Raw genomic sequence first — 18,495 nt, forward strand, 5'->3', positions numbered from 1 at the left:
TGATGTCTATTCTTATACCACATTGATCAAAGTCGATTTTTTATGACCCCAAATGCTCGTGTAAAGACATTTAATTCAGTTTAAAATCCTATATTGTAGTTTTCTTATATTTTGCTATTTGTTTTCTTGAGGTGATTTTTTTTGTCAGGTTAATTGTTTGAATTATTGTATCCATTTTATTTTTATAGTAGTTTTTAAATTTTTTTAACAGATGAAGACTTTGTCTCTGCTCCTCTCTTCTCTGTTCACTCCGGTTTCTCCTAAACTGCCCTCGGAGTCCAGAGAGGCTTGCAGCTGGGACATGAGACACGGCTTACTGGCATTCTGTCTTCCTTTTTCTTTTTATGTGTAATTAGAAGTTTGGAATGTTGAAAGCCTGAGTTTTGTATAGGTTTAATTGTTCTTTTTGTTGACCTCATTGCCTCAACTACCCAGAATTCCTTCTTTACTTCTGAGTCAGTATTTGATATGGGAGAAACTATATAACTTTGTTTTGTGTGGACTACTAATAGAATAAATTACAATGCCTTAAGAGAAATTACATGCCCTAACTTGGTTGTTTTTTTTTTTTTTTTCCTGATCTAATAGAAGCAGGGAGACAAACCAGGAATTAATCACCCTGAGGCTTCCAGCTCTCAATTAAAATGATACCATAACCAGGTTTTGTTTTTTTAATAGTCTATATGAAATAGTAAAGAGTGATTATAGAATTTTTAGCATGGGAGTCAAAGAATGGTAACATGGCAGAATAGAAGAAAAGTTATCAGTTGTTCCCCATCCACCCCAAATGTTTCCAGACTGAAACTGGAGCTAGAGTTTTGGTAGGAATTTAGGGATGTGAAAGTGGATTTGAAGGCTATTAACTTAACTGATAATTCGTTCTGTAGGAGTGAATATCTTGCTAGTAAGAATTAGGCTCTTCCATGATTATGAGGATTATGAGGAAAGCATTCCAAGGACACACACACGGGAAGCTGGTATGGCAAGGTGATTTATTTGAGTGGAAATAGAAGCTGCCCCCTGGGTTTTCAATGTCCCATCTCCCCCCATCCCACCTTGGAAAAAGTCCAACCATGTCTTCAGCCAAACAAAAGCCAGTGTCCAGAGTTTCTGCTTCATATTAAAGCTTAGTCCTTTTGGAGCCCATGAAGTCTGCCATGAAGGCTGCTAGACCCATGTGGTCGCATTTATATTAGCTTAGGTTTGAGACAGACAAGGTGCTTTTTCAAAAGAACCAATCAACTTCCCAAGCTTTCTAGGTTTTTGATAGGTTTACATCCCCTACTCAGACTGACAGGCTCTAAGGTACAGCACCTCCCTCTGCAACCCCCAGCAATCCAGTAGTACCAGAGCGGGGAAGAGAGGAGTGTCAATCCCCTTTGCAGAGAAATGCTGTAATCGCCTGGGGTGTGAAGCTGTAGCTTCCTAGTGAAGCAAACAGGCTTATGCTCCGTAGTTCATTAAGCTCAATGTTTAATTCCCTTTCCTCTCTTTCCTTTATTAATATCTGGCTAACTACCTATGGTTAACTAATAAATCAAAGCGACACAAGTTTAGAGAAAAAGAGCAAAAAGACTATAGGGATTAATTAATATTGGAAGAGAGAAGGGAACAGCCTACCTAAAATAGGAGGAGACCCCAGAGCATGCAGTGTGGCACAGAAACCGGAGGAAAGGATTTCAGCCGCATGTAGATGGCTAGTCGTGTCAGCTCTTCCAGGGGGCAGATCCTCCAGAGAGGCTGTGCAGAATGAAGAGGAACTTTGAATCTTCTCCCTTACAAAGTGTCACTGCAGGCTCGAAAGGGATTTCAGATGTGAAATCTAGTCCTTAGGTTTCAGAGACATCTGGTGATCATGGGAGACTTGACCAATGGAGATGGGGCATTGATCTTTTGATGATCTTATTTTTAGTATCCCGAACAGTTTTAATTTGGGTCTTTCTAGTTTTTGGAGCCCATCAATCAAGGGACATCTTAAATCCATGTCACTATTCTTTACTGATGAAAGGGGCAGGTCTAGTGACTACCTATACTTTCTTTTCAGAATTGTCATTATTTTCTTAATCCTACTAACCACTCCCTGTTTTATCTGTATACTTTAGTATCCCTGAACACCAGTTTAGGAAATGCCATGCTTTCGTAAATGTAGATTTGTCTCAGGAGAATGTCTTAAGACTGGACTTTTTAAACTGGACTACACTACTCTAAAATCCTGTAGGTACCTAATCATGCTCAGAAATCGTCACAATTTGTGGCTCACAGTCTTAGTTTTTCTTCACTTTTAAGTATTTGTCTTTGCTTCTGTCCTGACTTCTGAGCAGGACTGGAAACCGGGAAGAGATGGTTAATGCTTCTGGGGAGAGAAACGGCTTAGGTCATGGTCCTATGGTTCTGTGACCTGCTACGAGACAAAAGTGTCAGCTGTATCTGTAAACATTTGGAAAGACAAATTCTAAATAGCATGAGATGTTTAATGTGTAGTTGAAAAAGACCTTATAATAAGCAATTTTAGTGTATAATTTAGAGTCCAGGTTTTTTAATATATAAAATACAATTAGTAATATCTGTCCTCACAAGCTCATAAAGTGTTTGTAAGAATTACCTAAGAGGATGTACTTGAAAGCACTGTGCTAATTCTTCACTGTCCCCAACCTTTGCTTCTATTCCTAACCCATTTCCCTGTGCTTTCAGTAAAGGACCTTATTTCTCCCTTAAAAAAAATATTGTAGGGCTAAAGCTCAAATTATTTCAGTTTCTGCTCTAGTCCTGAAAATTTGTCTAAATCTTTACCATTGTATCTGCATCCATTTCTCTTTGGCTATCCTTGGATGTGAATGCTCTTCATCCCATGCACTTCTGTTTCCTTTACTCCGTGGAGTTACCTCTTCTTCCTCCTGTGTCATCAGTCTCCAAGTCTCTATGGACTTTCAGCCTGTAATTTTTTTCTTTATCCTGTGTTTTTCTTTAACTACTCTCTTGCGTATCTCTTTCCTTCCTAGCCAAGATTTTAGTGTCTGTCTCCTTACGCTTCCATTCACCAGGATCATTTTAAGGCCGTTACAGTCCCAGGCTGCTCTACTTGGAAGGTCTTATTCCGTACCATTTGACCTATAAAATGGATCCATATCACTGATTAAGTGGGGCTGGTTATGTTGACAAGATTTTTATACTTTTGCTTTTGAAGTGATCTGGCAATGAGTGATTCACTTATGATTGATTATGATTTCTTGGCAGTCTTGCTTATTTAGGAATTTTTGTGAAATTGAAATATCTAATCTAGAATTGTTTTCAGATGGAATGAAATGTGTTAATACAAAAGTTGTAAATATTGTTAATTTATATCCATTTAATTAAAAATTAATTTTGATTTTCAACTCTTAGCCATTTTTGTAGGCATAACCCAAAAGCTCATAGTCCCAGGCACTTAGGGTTCCATGTCCCTTTACTCCTTAATGTACAACTGACTTCAGCCCCTACTTCTTTACTGAAACTTCTCTGGCAAAAGCCACCGGTGACCCCTGTGACAGCAGATCCAGCCCATTGTCAGCACTGGTTACACTGGACCGTGCTGTTGCATATTTTACACTGTAGATCAAACCTTGCTTCTTGAAACTCCCTATCCCAGCAACTGCATCTTTTTCTTTTTTGTATTTCTCATTCTCTTCCGACTTCACACTCCATCATGGAATCACTTTCTCTTTCTCTTAAACTTGGTGGTCTTTGGCTTAGTACTCTTTAATATACCCATTCTAAATGATAATTCCCAACCCCTTTTTTTTCTGACTCTGAATTCTCTTAAGAGATTTAGGCCTGCATATTCAGCTGGGTGCTGGCCGTAGGCACCTGAGTGTCCAGACAGGCATCTCACGCCGACTCTAATTCTTCCCTTCCTTTCCCTGCTAGACTTACATATTTATCTACTTTATTTGTCTCAGTTAATTGGAATATTACTCCTAGTCAAGCATGAAACCTGGAATTCTTTTTTTCTGCAAAATCACTAAACATTTTCCTAATATGAAGTAGAGTAAAAAACTTAAATTGCTTCATAGGCAAAATAACTGTGTATTTCAGTATAGGATTATCAAAGACTTCCATATGAAAAGAAAATGGGAAAGGAAAACAAAATCATTTAAAAAGATTTTTATATGTGTATTTTTGAATATGTGTATTATATATATATACATATTTGTAACTCTCAAAACGTGTTATGATTATGACTTTAATTGTGCTTAATACCCTGTGTGACTTTAGTCTCTCATTATTTGTGTGTGGTGACCACTCATTGGAAAGGTCAGAAAAGGTGCATTTTGGGTAGATTTTCAACCCATGTGATATGAGTTAAGTTAATCCTCTAACAAAATTTAAATCTCGTTGGATTAATGATATTTTTAGTGCCAGAAAAGCCATTTCAAAAAGAAAAAAAGCCAAACAAAAAGAAAAAGATTTAAAGTATATGACCAGCAGTGGCCTACTTAATTTTTAGCACTGATAATAGATTTTGGATGGCTAGTTTTTGTAATACAGCTCTTCAAATGTGTTTTCACTTATTTGCCCATTTTTGTGTTTTGTTTAGTTTTTAAGCTTTTAAAATTTTATTTGAATATACTTCATATGGTAGGAATGATATAAAAACTGATGATATGATGGATATTTTAGCATTATGAGTTTCGTGTTTTTGTTTTATGTGGACATATTATTATATGTAGTAGAGAAAAAAGTTTAAGTTCTTTGCCTGTATGCCGCTCATTGTGTTTCGCCGAGTAAGTAATCAGTGGTCTGTGTGATGTAGAACTGTCCTGAGGGACTGTGGCCCCCAGAAAGTTTCACCTCATAAGTTTTTTTCTTTCACTTTTTACCTTCTCCCTATACTTTTTCACTTTTAGCAGTCATGTTATTCTGCTTTTGTGTGTATAATTTTTAATCTGTTCACTTAATAAAAGTTAAGACTTAAAAATAACCATTTATCTCTCTCTCTCACACACGCACACACCCACACATATACTTTCCTATATTTTTGGGCTCTCTATTTGTGTTATTATTCCTCCCAAAAGTCATATTCTTCAATACATGCAATGTTACTATGGTAAATGCATATGTATTGTTAAGTGAATAATATAACTAGTTATTAAAATACTGCATTAGATTCCCAAGTTATATGTGAGATATATTCCTGAAAAAGAAAATAGTATTGTTTAAGTTGAAATTATGTGACTTTAGTGTTTTGCAGGGAGAGATTAGAGTAGACAATCTAGGACCAAGACCTGGTAACTATTTCATTCAAAAGGAATGAAAGTGCAAGGTACAACAGAATAGCTTTTTCAAAATATCTGTTCATAAATTTTAATTTAATAAAATTCCAAATAACAAGGAGATGAGAGAGAAGTAAAAAGTGGGGGTAGGAGGTTGTCTGGAATCAGCGCCGCCCCTCCCCATGCCTTGCTCTCTGGAGGCGTGTAGGAAAGTTCTGTGGGTTGGATCCGTTGTGTGCTGAGGTGAGTATATGGACCTGGAGTCAGTCAGACTTGAGTGAAAGGCCGGATCCTCCATTTACTAGTTGTGAAATAGAGCAAGTTAAGATAGTCATTATTTGTGCCTTACCTGGCATAACTATAATAAGATAATTATGTTGCTTAAAGCCACTAAGGAGCTTTGTGAATGGGAGTGCTTACTGCACTGTCAAGGTGAGGTGGGGGAAGCGTGCCCTGTGGACATGGTGCAGCGTGAACCAGAACAGTGGATATACTACACAAGGTTGCATGTATGTATGGGTCTATTCAAATCCAGAACCATGTGACCACGTCTACCCCAATTCAACCTGTATTTTTTTCTAAACCATTATATATTTGTTAAAAATTATCTCTAAGGAAGGCAGCACAATGTAATAGAAAAAGAAATATAGTTTAAAATCTTGAATTTGCCATTACTAACTAGTGTTCTATTAGTATCTCATAAAGTCAGTTAACCTTCCTAAGCTGTGGTTTCCCTACTCATAAAACATGAGATTTAAAAATCAATGTATGAGCTCTGGCTGGCATAGCTAGTGGATTGAGTGTGGGCTGCGAACCAAAGCATCACAGGTTTGATTCCCAGTCAGGGCACATGCCTGGGTTGCAGGCCATGGCCCCCAGCAACCGCACATTGATGTTTCTCTCTCTTTCTCCCTCCCTTCCCTCTCTAAAAATAAATAAATAAAATCTTAAAAAAAGATGTTATTGAACAAAATAAAAAAAAAATCAATGTATGCAAAGCTATTCACATAGTACCTGGCCCATTTCAAGTACTTAGTAAATTTTAGTTTCCTTCTTTTTTTCATTCATATATATGTTCCTTAAACTTTGCACTTAGTACCATATTACATAAATGTATGTTCTTGATGATGTTTGCAATTTATTTTTAAAGGGTTCAGCAAAACTATTATTTTATGTGTTTATGTGTAGAGAGAGAAGGATAAAGGAAATGTGGCAAAATTCTAACAATTGGTAAATCTAGATGAAGACTATATGGGTGTTCATCATATCATTCTTTGGATTTTTCTGTGGGTTAGTAATTTTCAAAATAGAAGCATTTGAGGAAAAACATAAGCTGTATTTGCTCTATAAGACACTGAAAACATTTCTAATACCTTCTAATACATGTAATATTTAATATATTGTTTAATTATAAAATAAGATAAATAGCTTTATTATATTGCATAAGCAGGAAAATGGTCTTTAATCGGATTGTAGTAAACGTAGAATCTTAACAAAGCAGCAGATACAGAAATACCTCTTATCATTGTCACATTTACTCTTGTGGGATTTGCCTTTATATAGTGTCTTAACTTTGGCGTGGTTGATGGGCTTTTTTGATCCTTATGTTTATTAGCACAGAGATTTACATGAGCAGATACTTCTCTTTCCTCCCCTACCCCATAAAAAAAGGTCAGGCAAAGTAAACAGATAGTATAGCTGAATATGTACTCTGTCTTAAACCTTTCATTTCAACTTTAGCTAGTCCCCCTTACCTACAAAAAAAAAGGTCAGTCAAAGTAAATAGATAAGAAGTGGCTGAAGGTGAGTTCATATGCAGCTTTGAATGATCATTTTACCTCATCTTTTAAGAGTTATTTTTAATTCCTTTACATTTATCAAATCATAAGAAATTATGTGGCTAATGATATGATACTAATTAATATTTGCAGGAACTATGAATTTTTAAAATGGTCAAAGATTGATTTAATGTTTTGTAACTCTTATCACATTTTTTTGCTTTTGGCAGAAGTTCATCAAACTTCACTAGTGATATTATGAAAACATCCTTTTTTTAGAAGATTATATTTTTTAGAGAGAGGAGGAGGGAAGAAAACAGAAAGAGAGAGAGAAACATTGATAGATTGCAAGACCCCAGCTGGGGACCTGACCCCCAACCCAGGCATGTTTCCCGGACAAGGAATTGAACTGGTGACCTTTTGGTTCCACACCCGGCAGGGCTATGAAAGCATCTTAATGTAGTTGTCTTTAGTTTTCTTTTTAAGAATGAGAATATTTGCATTCACATATTTGTTTAATTCTCACAGGGGCATTTTAGTATTGAATATGCTTTGTGTTAATAAAGCACATTGCCTGATTTCAGGGTAGGACTTGTCTGTTTCATTATTTTGTCCTCAGCATCTGGGACGTGGATGTTCAAAATACATTTGCTTATAAATGTAAGCGAATTTAAATTATATAAAAATTATGATACCCTTTGGTCACTGACTGTAAAAGCCTGAAAATGATTATATTTTAATATGGTTTTCACTTTGTGTTTAAAGTAGTCATTAATAAAACTGAATTTATAGTGGAAAGTCTTGTTGGGATTAGAAAATGGTATTTTTCAAGGAGAAAACTTGCTGTTCTGTTGTTTAAGTCAGTACTGACTGGACTGCAACATTTTACTATTCAACAAATTTGGAACCATTGTATTGGTATCATGAGTGTTAACTAAAATTACAGATAGATTTGTTTTTCTACAACTAATTGTAATATGTGATTTACTGATAAATCTCTATGAGCTTCATATACCTAATGGTTAAGATATTTGTGCTATGAGTCAGTAACTCCTAAGTTTGTTGATATATTGTTTTTTTATTATATGTTTCAAAATTTTTTCCATTTGACTTGTTTAAATTAGAAAATTCTTGTGATGATTATTGTCATACTGGAAAGATCTTCTGATGAAGTGAAGCATAATTTTGGAGGTTAAATGCCTGGTGAAAAATGAAAATAATTTCCTGTAAAATGAAACAACATACATTAATTAGAAAGAAACTTACTTGTAAGACTTTTGATTTTAAGTACCTTGATTTATAACTGCAGAGCATTTTCAGAATTATTTAGTACTAACAGTGTTCTTTAAGAATCAAACCATATCTGTGTCTAATTCACAACCTAATGCAAGCACATGAAGAAATAGATCTAAAAGGAGTGAGGAATGTTAATAAGCCTTAGGCTAATGCAGTATAAGTCACTGCTTTGAACTTTGAATTGTGCTGATTAGTCCCAACAGAAAATTCATGGAGTTTGTCAGTTAATTTGCATTATAATTTTTTTTAAATTCTGTTGTACACTTTCAATAAGGCAACTGGATTTTGTTGTATGTATTTTCTAATGTAGATACTGCTTTGCCTCATCTTCCACAGTAGGAAGTAAAAAGATAATATCTGAAAATTAATGTAATCAATGAATTCTTAGAGCATATTATTTAGAAATATAGAGTGAGAAAATCAGAAGAAACAGCTAAAAGAAGTTAAAGTGATTGCCTCTGAGGTGAAGGATGGGGGTGTGTGGCACAGAGCTGCTGTTCCTTGCTATACGAGTAAGGCTCGTGGAGTGAGTGGGCTCAGGTCTGTGCAATTACAATTTTTAAGAAGCAGAAGCTCAGTGTATCCCCTCTGCTGGTTACTTGCGCACATAGTGAACCTATTTAATCAGATCAGCTGGGCCTGTCAGTTGTTAGCAGTTTACTCTGCACCCTGGGATCAGGGAGGAATAATTCACCACTGAGGTTTGTCCCTAACCCCAACCTAGATTATGACAACACTAAATAAATATTCTAATATTGAATTCTTCAAGATTTAACCTAATGGAATGAACCATACAGTGAATAAAAACAAAAATCATTCATCTATTTTCATCTTAAATAAAATTCAGCAGAGTCCCTTATCTTTCTCCCCTGTGTCTTCTTGGACACGTGTGAAACAAAAACCATCTCGAGCGAGCTTAAATGAAAGAGGGAAAATGTTTCTCAGGATACACATGGGCTTCCTCTGCCCCAGGGTAGCCATGCGCAGTTCCTGAAGAAGGTGCTGAAAGGGCTTTCTCTAAGCTTCTGCTCCATCTTGCCTCCTTTTTCTGCAGACTGATTTTCTTTATTTCTCCCCAAGCTTTCATGCTCAGTCATCAGAAAGGAAGCAGACTGACTTAGTGTGCTCAGTGTCTGTTTTTCTTTCCCTACCTTTGTCACGTCTGTCTTCTCCCCTGCACCCCTGTGTATCCGTGCTCTGATGAGGAGTAAGTTATTACATAAGAGGTCCTTGTATGCTGTTGCCAAGGTTCCACAACCTGACAGCCCAAGTGGATTTATTCGCAAATGCTCAGCTGCAGAGCTGAGGGCGTTAAATATCTCATGGTGGCATCGCTAATCAAGACCAAGGCACATTTCAGGTGGCTGCTGTAAGTTTAATGTAACATTTAAGTGTGGAATGAAGTTCTACTGCAACCCCATCTGATCCTATTATCATCTGAACTAATGTGAAGTGATCTTTTGCTTTAGGTGGCCATGCTCTGGTGCCAGTTACAGTTCAGATGTACATAGACTGCTTTTATCTCTGAGATGATACTATTTCATGAGTAGAGGCCTTACCATTTTATTTTCTAATCAAATATTTGTTTGAAACTTTATTACAAGATCTTCCGTTTATGCTGGTAAGCAGTGTGGGAGTTTTTCTTTTTTCCTTCATCTCTTTTTGCTGAGGTGTGACACTCTTCAGAATGCCGTCCTGCCTCCCTGGGGACAGCAGCCATGAACTCCCCCAGAGCAAGCCTCCCATCAGCTGATAGTTTTCTTTAATTTGTCAGAGTACTCCAGGCTTTGTGTTATGTGGTTCCTAGACTTACTGTTTAGCGTGATGAAGTAGATTCAGCCCCTCTACAATACTGATTTAATTAAAGTTTTAATTGAAATATTATAAATAATTTGTTTTGCTAGAGAAGCTTGGGTCCAGGATTTTATCGTATTTAACCTGGAGAGTTTGTCAATATGGTATGGTTTCTGGATATTTGCTATCGAGTGTTCCAAAAGTCATCTTTGAAAATTATTTGGTAATTCTTCAAAATTAGTCATATTCTTTGTTTAGCAGGCAATTCGTGTTTTTCTCTTTTAAACTTCATGTTTGTTATTACCAGTTCCAAAAACAACAACAAAATAACCAGACAACTCTTCCAACTCAATCATGCAAAAAATGAGCATTAGCACTCAGTAAATATTTTTGAGTTAATGGAAGTTTAGCTCTTTACAAAACTTTGCTTGTCTACAATTCCTATTTTTAATCCCCTCCTAAAGCAATACAGATGCTACAATAATAAGCCCATGATTCCTTATGTTCTGCTCAGAGGGGATTTACTTTTAAAGGATGGGAATCTCTGAGGTTAAAAAAGAGCCGATCAGTTGCGTGCCACCTAAGTTACGAGGAGATGGCAGAGTAGATGAGAGGATGCAGTTAAATGCATATAAAACTGCTAGAAGAGAGAAAGGATTATTTCTGAACTCTTGCCACCAGGCGGCAGATTTATTCTACTTGTAATTTCCTCTGGGTGTTGGTTTTGAATATAAGTTGGCAGACTAGTGGAATCTTGGCTTGGACTTTGGCTTCTGGAATTTTCTGTGTAGTCTGAGTAGTGTGGGGGAAGCCTGACTTGGTCCAGGTCCATTTGAACTTTCAGGTTGTCAGTCAAAACTACCTGAGGATTCCCAGATCCTGCCAGTCTGTATTCCAGATTCCCTGGCATGGCCCAGGTCTGGAGGAAAAGTAAAGGGCAGCATCTTTCAGTAGAAGTTCTAGACGTGATGCCGGGAGAATCTGTGCTTTGGGGCTGCCTTTTACTAACTGTGTCACCATGGATTGCTTAATTTCATTGAGCGTATTCTCCTCATCTCTGAAATGAGAATGATTATAGCAGCCCCCACCTTAACCAATAGGGATACAGTCCAAGGCCCCCAGCAGGTGTGTGAAATTGCATGTAGTACCAAACGCTTATATAGCTATGTTCTTTCTGGCATATCAGAATTGTCAGCAGCATTACTACCGTGGTACTTTGGCGCCATTTTTAAGTAAAGTAAGTGTTACTTACATGCATGCAATTATGATATAGCAACAGTTGATCTGATAACCCAGAGGGCTACTCAAGTGACTCAGGGCCAGGGAGCATACACTCTGTGGGTACACTGGGCAAAGGGGCGAGTCATGTCCTGAGTGGGACGGAGCAAGGACCATGTGATATTTCATTGTGCGACTCAGAAGGGTGTACAATTTAAAAACATATGAATTGTTTATTTCTGTAATATTCCATATGATATTTTCTGACCGTCGTTACTTGCAGGTGACTGAAACCGTTGAAAGCAAAACTGTAGATAAGTGTGGACTACTATATACCCTTTTCATCTACCTCAAAAAAATTTTGTGCAGATCAGAAGCAGTATAAGGTAACAGGAAAGACTATGCAAACCGTCCAGGTCTTTCTCGCTGAAGATGGCTTGGGTAAAGTGAAAACCTCAGTTCTGGAGGGAAGCTGGAGCTAACACCAATGCTGTTCTGTTGTTTGTTTACAGCCTTTTATTCTAGTCTGTGAAGTTAATCAAATTATATGAAATAATAGTTTTACTTTTCCTGTGAAAATATATGCCTATCTTTTGCTTCTAAGATCTTTGGTTTTTTCCCAGAGTTTTACCTTCACTAGTGGTCAGAGTCACAGTGTAGTAATAGATCCTTACTAGTTTAACAACTGTCTGGATTAGTGGTTCTGAAAGTGTGGCTCTAGGACTAGCAATAAGAGCATCACCTGGGAACTTGTTTCTAAAATAAGTTCTTAAGCCCTGACTGGCATGGCTCAGTTGGGTAAGCATCATCCTGCAAAGCAAAAAGTTGCTGGTTCAATTCCCAGTCAGGGCACATGCCTGGGTTGCAGGCCTGGTCCCCAGTTGTGGCACAGGTGAGAGGCAACCAATCGATGTTTCTCTTCCTCTCTTTCCCCCTGCCCTCCTCTCTCTCTAAAAATAAATAAAATCTTTAATAAAATGAAAGACTGAAAAAATAAAATAAATTCTCGAGCCACTCTCCAGACATCGGTATCATGTTTAGCAGGCTCTCCAGTGATTCTGATGCAAACTTAAGTGTGAGAACGGCTGGTCTACATCAGTGATTCTCAGTAATGGTCAGTGCCCTCCATCCAGTCAGAGGTTCTCAACTTTGGCTGCACATTATGGTCGCCCGGAGAATGTTTGCACCTCCCAATTCCCGCGACATACTCCAGGCCAATTAGAATTTCTTGGGGAGCATTCACACAATCAGTAACCTTTTAAGTTTCTCAGTTGACTCCAATGTAGTCAAGGTTGAGAAACACTGCCTATTTTCTGCCCTTCCTTCCTGAAATCACTATTGCTTCTAATGGGGACTTATGTAACCTGTATGTATGTTGATATAAGGTTGAGAAGTACTACTTTAAAGAGTGTTCCAAAACCCAGGTGGTTGAGCCCCAACATTTCCTAGGAAAAGATTTTTGAATTCCATATCGACCTACTAATTTTTAGGAAAAAATTTCTCAGCAAAGTTGAGGAATGTGTATTTTCTGAACATCTGATGTAATGAGCCGTGGTCCATGAAGGGAACCATGTCTGTATAGGTGACCATGTCTGTTACCATGTCTGTAATTATTAAAGTAGTGACCTTACTTGGGAGGTTGGCCGTTGTTATTTGTTTAACTTGTCCTTAACATATTTATTTGTTTTTTGTTCATTCATTCATTCATGAAACATTCTTGAAGTGTCTGTGTGTCAAATACTTTTATACATGCAAGGGATACAAAGAAAAATAGAATAGTGTCCTTAAATTTAAGGAACTTAGTGGCTTTTAGAGGAAAATAAATGAATAAATAAATAGTAAATAAATAAACTCATGGAAGTACTATGATAGAAGCCAGAAACCTGGGAATCATTCTTGGTATTTTCTGTTCCATTAATCATCTTGATTTCTTTTGTCCTGTTAATTTTTTTGCCTAAATATATCTCTAACCCATCACCCTTTCCTCATTATCACTGTTATCTCCTGAAATCCAAGCTGCTGTCATCTCTCTTTAGGCCACCAGTATCCCCATATCCACTCTCAAGCCGCAAGTCCATTCTTCTCTCAGTGGTCAGAGATACCTTTAAAAGGCAAAGCTGACCAAACTATTGGGGCTGTACTTACTGTATGTACTCTCTGTACTATCTTTACAATTTTTCTGCAAATTTGAAAGTATTCTAAAGTTTAAAAAAAAGGTTATTTAAAGACTGTGTTAAGGCAAAACTGAATGTATAAACCTGCTTAAAACTCTCACTGTTGTGAGTGTGTATGTGTATTTACACTTACAAGAAAAATTCCAAATTCTTCACGTGGCCTGTAAGACCTGTGTGATCCAGTCCTGCTGGCCTTGTGCAACTCTCTCCCCTGCCCCTGCCCCAGTCTCATGGGCCCTCTCTGTCACACACCAGCCAGCTCCTTGCTGCCAAGGCAAAGCCTGCTGTCTTTGCTCTCCACCTGGCAAACTCCTCAACCTTCGATTTCAGCTCAGTGCCACTTCCTCAGGATGACATTCTGACATCATTCTGTGTTGTCTTTTGGGGTACTTGTCAATTGCGATTACATTTTTATTTTTGTGTTTTTTTTAAGAAATCCATCTATCTCACCAAACTAGGAACTGCAGAAAGGCTGTGTCTCTTGCTTCTGGTGCTTATCACAATACCTGGCCCATTTCAGGACTCATAAATTGTTGAATGAATAAGTAATTAAATGAGGAGAAAATAAGCTGTTGTGACATTTTTTGCTCTCCACTAGAGAATGCTACATACCAAAGTAATGGAAATAGAATTATAATGTTGCAATTTGCTTAAAATTTTAAAAACACAGCTAAAATTAATGTACATGTAAGGCATTGAAAGTAGCCAAAACTTTTTCCCATCTTCTTATAGTTAAACACTCATAAAGGATTACTGAACAACTCAGAAGTTGAGAACAGGAAAGGCAAAGGAAGAACTTAGAAAACTATTTCAAACCTTCTACTGAATTCATCTGTTGGCTAAGTTTTACAAGTGTTAACATAGACATTTCAAATTACATTTTAGTCAAGTAAAAAAAAAGTAATTTTTAGCTTAATTTTTGAAATAGTTTTGAAGTTTCATTTTACACAGTGCTGCAGCTTGCATTGCTAAAGAATTGTGAGTCAGAAGGCAAAAAGGGATTCAATCAAGACATTGTACTATGATGAACTTTTCTCTCTCTCCCTCTCCATTAAAATGAAAAATGTTCCTACAATTCTATAATATTTTTAATCATTGGAAGCCTGTCCAGTATATTTACTTCCCATGATAGAGGTTAAATTGTCAGTGATTCATCAGCAAGGAGACAAAAAGGCACCAAGTAGTATATGTGCTGGACCAAAAAACCATTTCCCTTAAAAATAATGTGCCTCATTTGAATACTTAATGACGTATGTAGCCTGACTTCTCCCAATAAAAAAGAGTTCATTTTACTTGTGTGACAGGTGCATGAAGGCCCTCAGATATATAGAATTTATGGGAGCTTTGCGTCCAGAAGAAGATTGCAAAGAGAGGCCTTGCTAGTTCCCCAGTGGCAAACGTGAGAAAACCCAGTGAAACGCTCACGTTCCTCTTGTCACTTCCTTCTTACAACTCACCCCTTGCTGATGCAACTTGAATGGTTATACATAGAAAAATCTGGAACTATGCACGCCAGACTCTGAATGATGGTTGCCATTGAAAGTAGACATGAAGAAAGAAATGCAATCATTTCTTTTGTTATTAAAAAAAGCCACTAGTAATTTAAATATACAGTTTATAGACACATTAACTTTGATTTTCTCAACTATTTGGCTTGTGCAACTTACTGTATTTTGAGTCAAATACAGTATATCATACTGTGTGGTTTTAATTCTTGGGTGAGTATTAAAATATATATATGTAAACATGTATATAAACATACATATAAACATAAATATATGTGTATTGACTTTAGAGGGAGAGGAAGAAGGGGGGTGGAGAGAAAGAAAGGGAGACAGAAAAAGAAACATCGAAGTGAGAGAAGCATTGATCAGTTGCTCCCCGTAAGTGTTCTCGGCAGGGATTGAACCCACAACCTAGGTACCGCATTTTTCGGAGTATAAGATGCACCCCCCCAAATTTGGGAGGAATAATGGTTGTTAATGCTGCTGTTGAGTTCTGTTTATACTCACATTGGTGAAATATTATGTTATTTATGTTATTAAATATTTTACCACATTTTTTACTTCAAATTTTTTTCCTATTTTCCTCCTCTAAAACCTAGGTACATCTTATGGTCTGAAAAATACGGTATGTGCCCTGACTAGAGATTTAAACCGCAAACTTTGGTGCCCAAGATGATGCTCCAACCAACTAAGCCATCTGGCCAGGGCTTGACTTGATATTTTTGACAAGATATTTTAGTTTACTGAAAAATATTGTAAAATTATAAATGTTAATATTAATTTTTTCTTTTTTTACTGGCTCCTGATCCCTGTGAGGTTAAGAAAATTGAAGCTTAGACTCTCCCTATTTAGCGAATCCTCTTGGGGCAAAAGCTGCCTTCATCATTCTGTTTACTGCTTTGGGGTTTAGATGTCACTTAATTTTTACTTGAGTGTACCTCCCTGATGCTTTTATGAAGTTTTGTGGTAGTTGTTTGTTTTCACAGTTTATCTAGCAAGTTTAGTTATTTTCAGGAAGAATGTGGTCTTGGTACCTAGTCAGCCATTCTGCTGGAAATGAATCTCTCATAATTTTTGCTTGTAATATACACTTTGTATATGACATAATTTGCCAAAGCTGTGAAATGGTATAACACCCAATAGTTGCTTGTATGCTGTTCACTAGATGAACCTTCCCTTCACCAAATAGTATCCTTAGAGTTTTAGCATGTATTTTATTTGATGAATTCTTTGCAAACTGCAAATAAGTGTTGATAGCTTTTCTCCTGTTAAAGTTATGATGGTGTGACTATAGTGTGGAACTGTGTGGGGCCTTGTCTGCTTACTAAGCTATGTATCATAGCAAATTTAAATGGACTTTTTGAATACACTTTCTGCCCTTCTGCATATGTGACTTCCCTTATCACACTTTCAAACTAAAGTTGGATGGATTCACAGTTAGGCATCCTAATCTTCGTAAGGTTCTCCTGTCTTGCCTTCAGGGCAGCCTTATCCTTAATTGGCTCAAATAAGACAATAACAACAAAACTGCATTCCAGGTACTGGTCAGGAAGGTATAAATGAATCCTTGTTGTTTTTTATTACCCTTAAATTGTTCTGAGGGAAACCAATTTTTGTGGTTTATCTAAAGAGCATTTAGCCTATCCATTTTACTGAAATAAAATTTAAATCCCAAATGAAGTCAGAGTCAAATACCTGGATTAAATTGGCCTTCCCATAGAATGACCCTACCAAACTGCTCTTTGGGGTGATGCCATTGACTCATGAGTAGCCGTCCATGGAACAGCATCTCATGTTTCCATAAGAAATGTCCAGGGTGTTCTTCATACATAAGCACTGGATTTCTTCTCTGTGAATTCCAAAGGGTGAATGTCCTCCTGAGATTGCCAAGAGGATTTTGGCTATAGACACTGTGAATTTGGGACCTGATTGCATCTCCCTTTTCCTTTGGCAAGTGGGAAGCTTAGCACCTTGAGGGGCCCTCCCCTGTCAAGTGTATACAACTTTATGGAATATAATTTTGTTTATAAAAGTTACAGGTTTAAATTTACCCTCCTATCCTTACTTTTCCTTTAACTTATTCTTTCCATGTTAAAATATTTTAAAAACCATTTTGAATATTGTTGGAATATGGTGGGTATATACAAAATCATTTGATTATTATTTCAGATATTGCAAATCAGTGTATAACCATGTTTTAGAAATGAAATTACACAATTACATATTTACTTTTGCTTATATAAACATTATCAAGATCTAGAAAATTAGATTGCAGTGAAATTCACTCTCTCTAGACCCAAAGGAACAGACATGCAGAGACAGTGGAGACGACTATTATGGTTCCTGAAGACCGCAGCATGTTCCCTCGCTGGTTTGAACAGGCCGGTTTTCAAAAGTAAAATCACTCCCCTTAAATATTTTGTGGATTTCAGTAAGCTGATAAATGAGCTGTTTATTCATTGTCTGTCTGGCACCACACAATAGATTATCCATAGCAACAATCCTTTTCAAACTTAATAAGACCAGCTCTGTGTTTATTAGGAAAATAATACCACCAGGTTAAACAAGCTGACTGTTGGTTTTGTGTATTTACTCTCTTCCAAAGAGACCTGACAGACCTTCAGTGTGTTCCATGCCGTATATCATTAGGGAGGCTGCACTGGAGTGTGACTCTGTGATTCCGAATGTGCCACTTTTATGGTGTGTTTAGAATAAGAAAGATAATGAGTGAATAAAGCTTTACAAATGAAGTACTGTGTTGTGTATTGAAAACAGGGCCAAGTTCTTCTCTGAACAGTACAAATCAGATATATTATGGTAAATATTACCACTCCTTGTCTATAGAGGATAAATAGAACACTTACTTTTAGCCCAGGAAAACACATTTCAGTTTTCTTCTGTAGAAATTACACTGACATAGAATCTATAAGAAAGGTTGTGCCTCAAAAAAAAAAAAAAAAGAAAGAAAAAGATAGTTTCAGAATTAGAGATATTTTCATAAGAGGACAGATACTTTTAAAGAATTTGAATTGCTGTTGAGATGTAAATTAAACCTAGGATCTTTTCATGTCCATTATTGAGAAATGAAGTAGTATTTAAAATCAGGAAATGTTGGAGTGCATGTATTTCAATATCCTCATTTTACAGCAATGAATGCTTTTAGAAACTGCTGTAAATGCCTCGTGTCTCTCATCTAAAATGTCCTTGTGCCGTATTAAAAAAAAAGTCAAGTGAAAGTTAAGTTTCACCTTAGAAGGTATACTAATGGGAATATAATAATTATTTGCAAGGGAAGATTGATTACTAATTCCATTTTTTATAATAGTATGTAGTATATTTTTCTTTATTAGATGTTACAATGTAGATCAGTAATGGGACTTTGCATTTATGAATTGGTTGAACCGATTTTGATAAAATCTTTGCTATGTTAAATATCTCTTTTTGTCAAGTGAATTTTTTGGTAGTTTTAGCACTTAAATTA

General features: G+C 36.6%; 1 protein-coding gene across 1 annotated transcript in view; it reads left to right on the forward strand.

The window, feature by feature from the left end:
• Positions 1 to 18,495, forward strand: part of PEX7 (peroxisomal biogenesis factor 7) — a 66,793-nt gene that overhangs the window by 25,897 nt on the left and 22,401 nt on the right. The window lies entirely within an intron of this gene.

The sequence above is a fragment of the Phyllostomus hastatus genome, unplaced genomic scaffold (genome assembly GCF_019186645.2).
Source record: "Phyllostomus hastatus isolate PE091 unplaced genomic scaffold, TTU_PhHast_1.1 phas_contig_40, whole genome shotgun sequence".
NCBI classification, from domain to species: domain Eukaryota; kingdom Metazoa; phylum Chordata; class Mammalia; order Chiroptera; family Phyllostomidae; genus Phyllostomus; species Phyllostomus hastatus.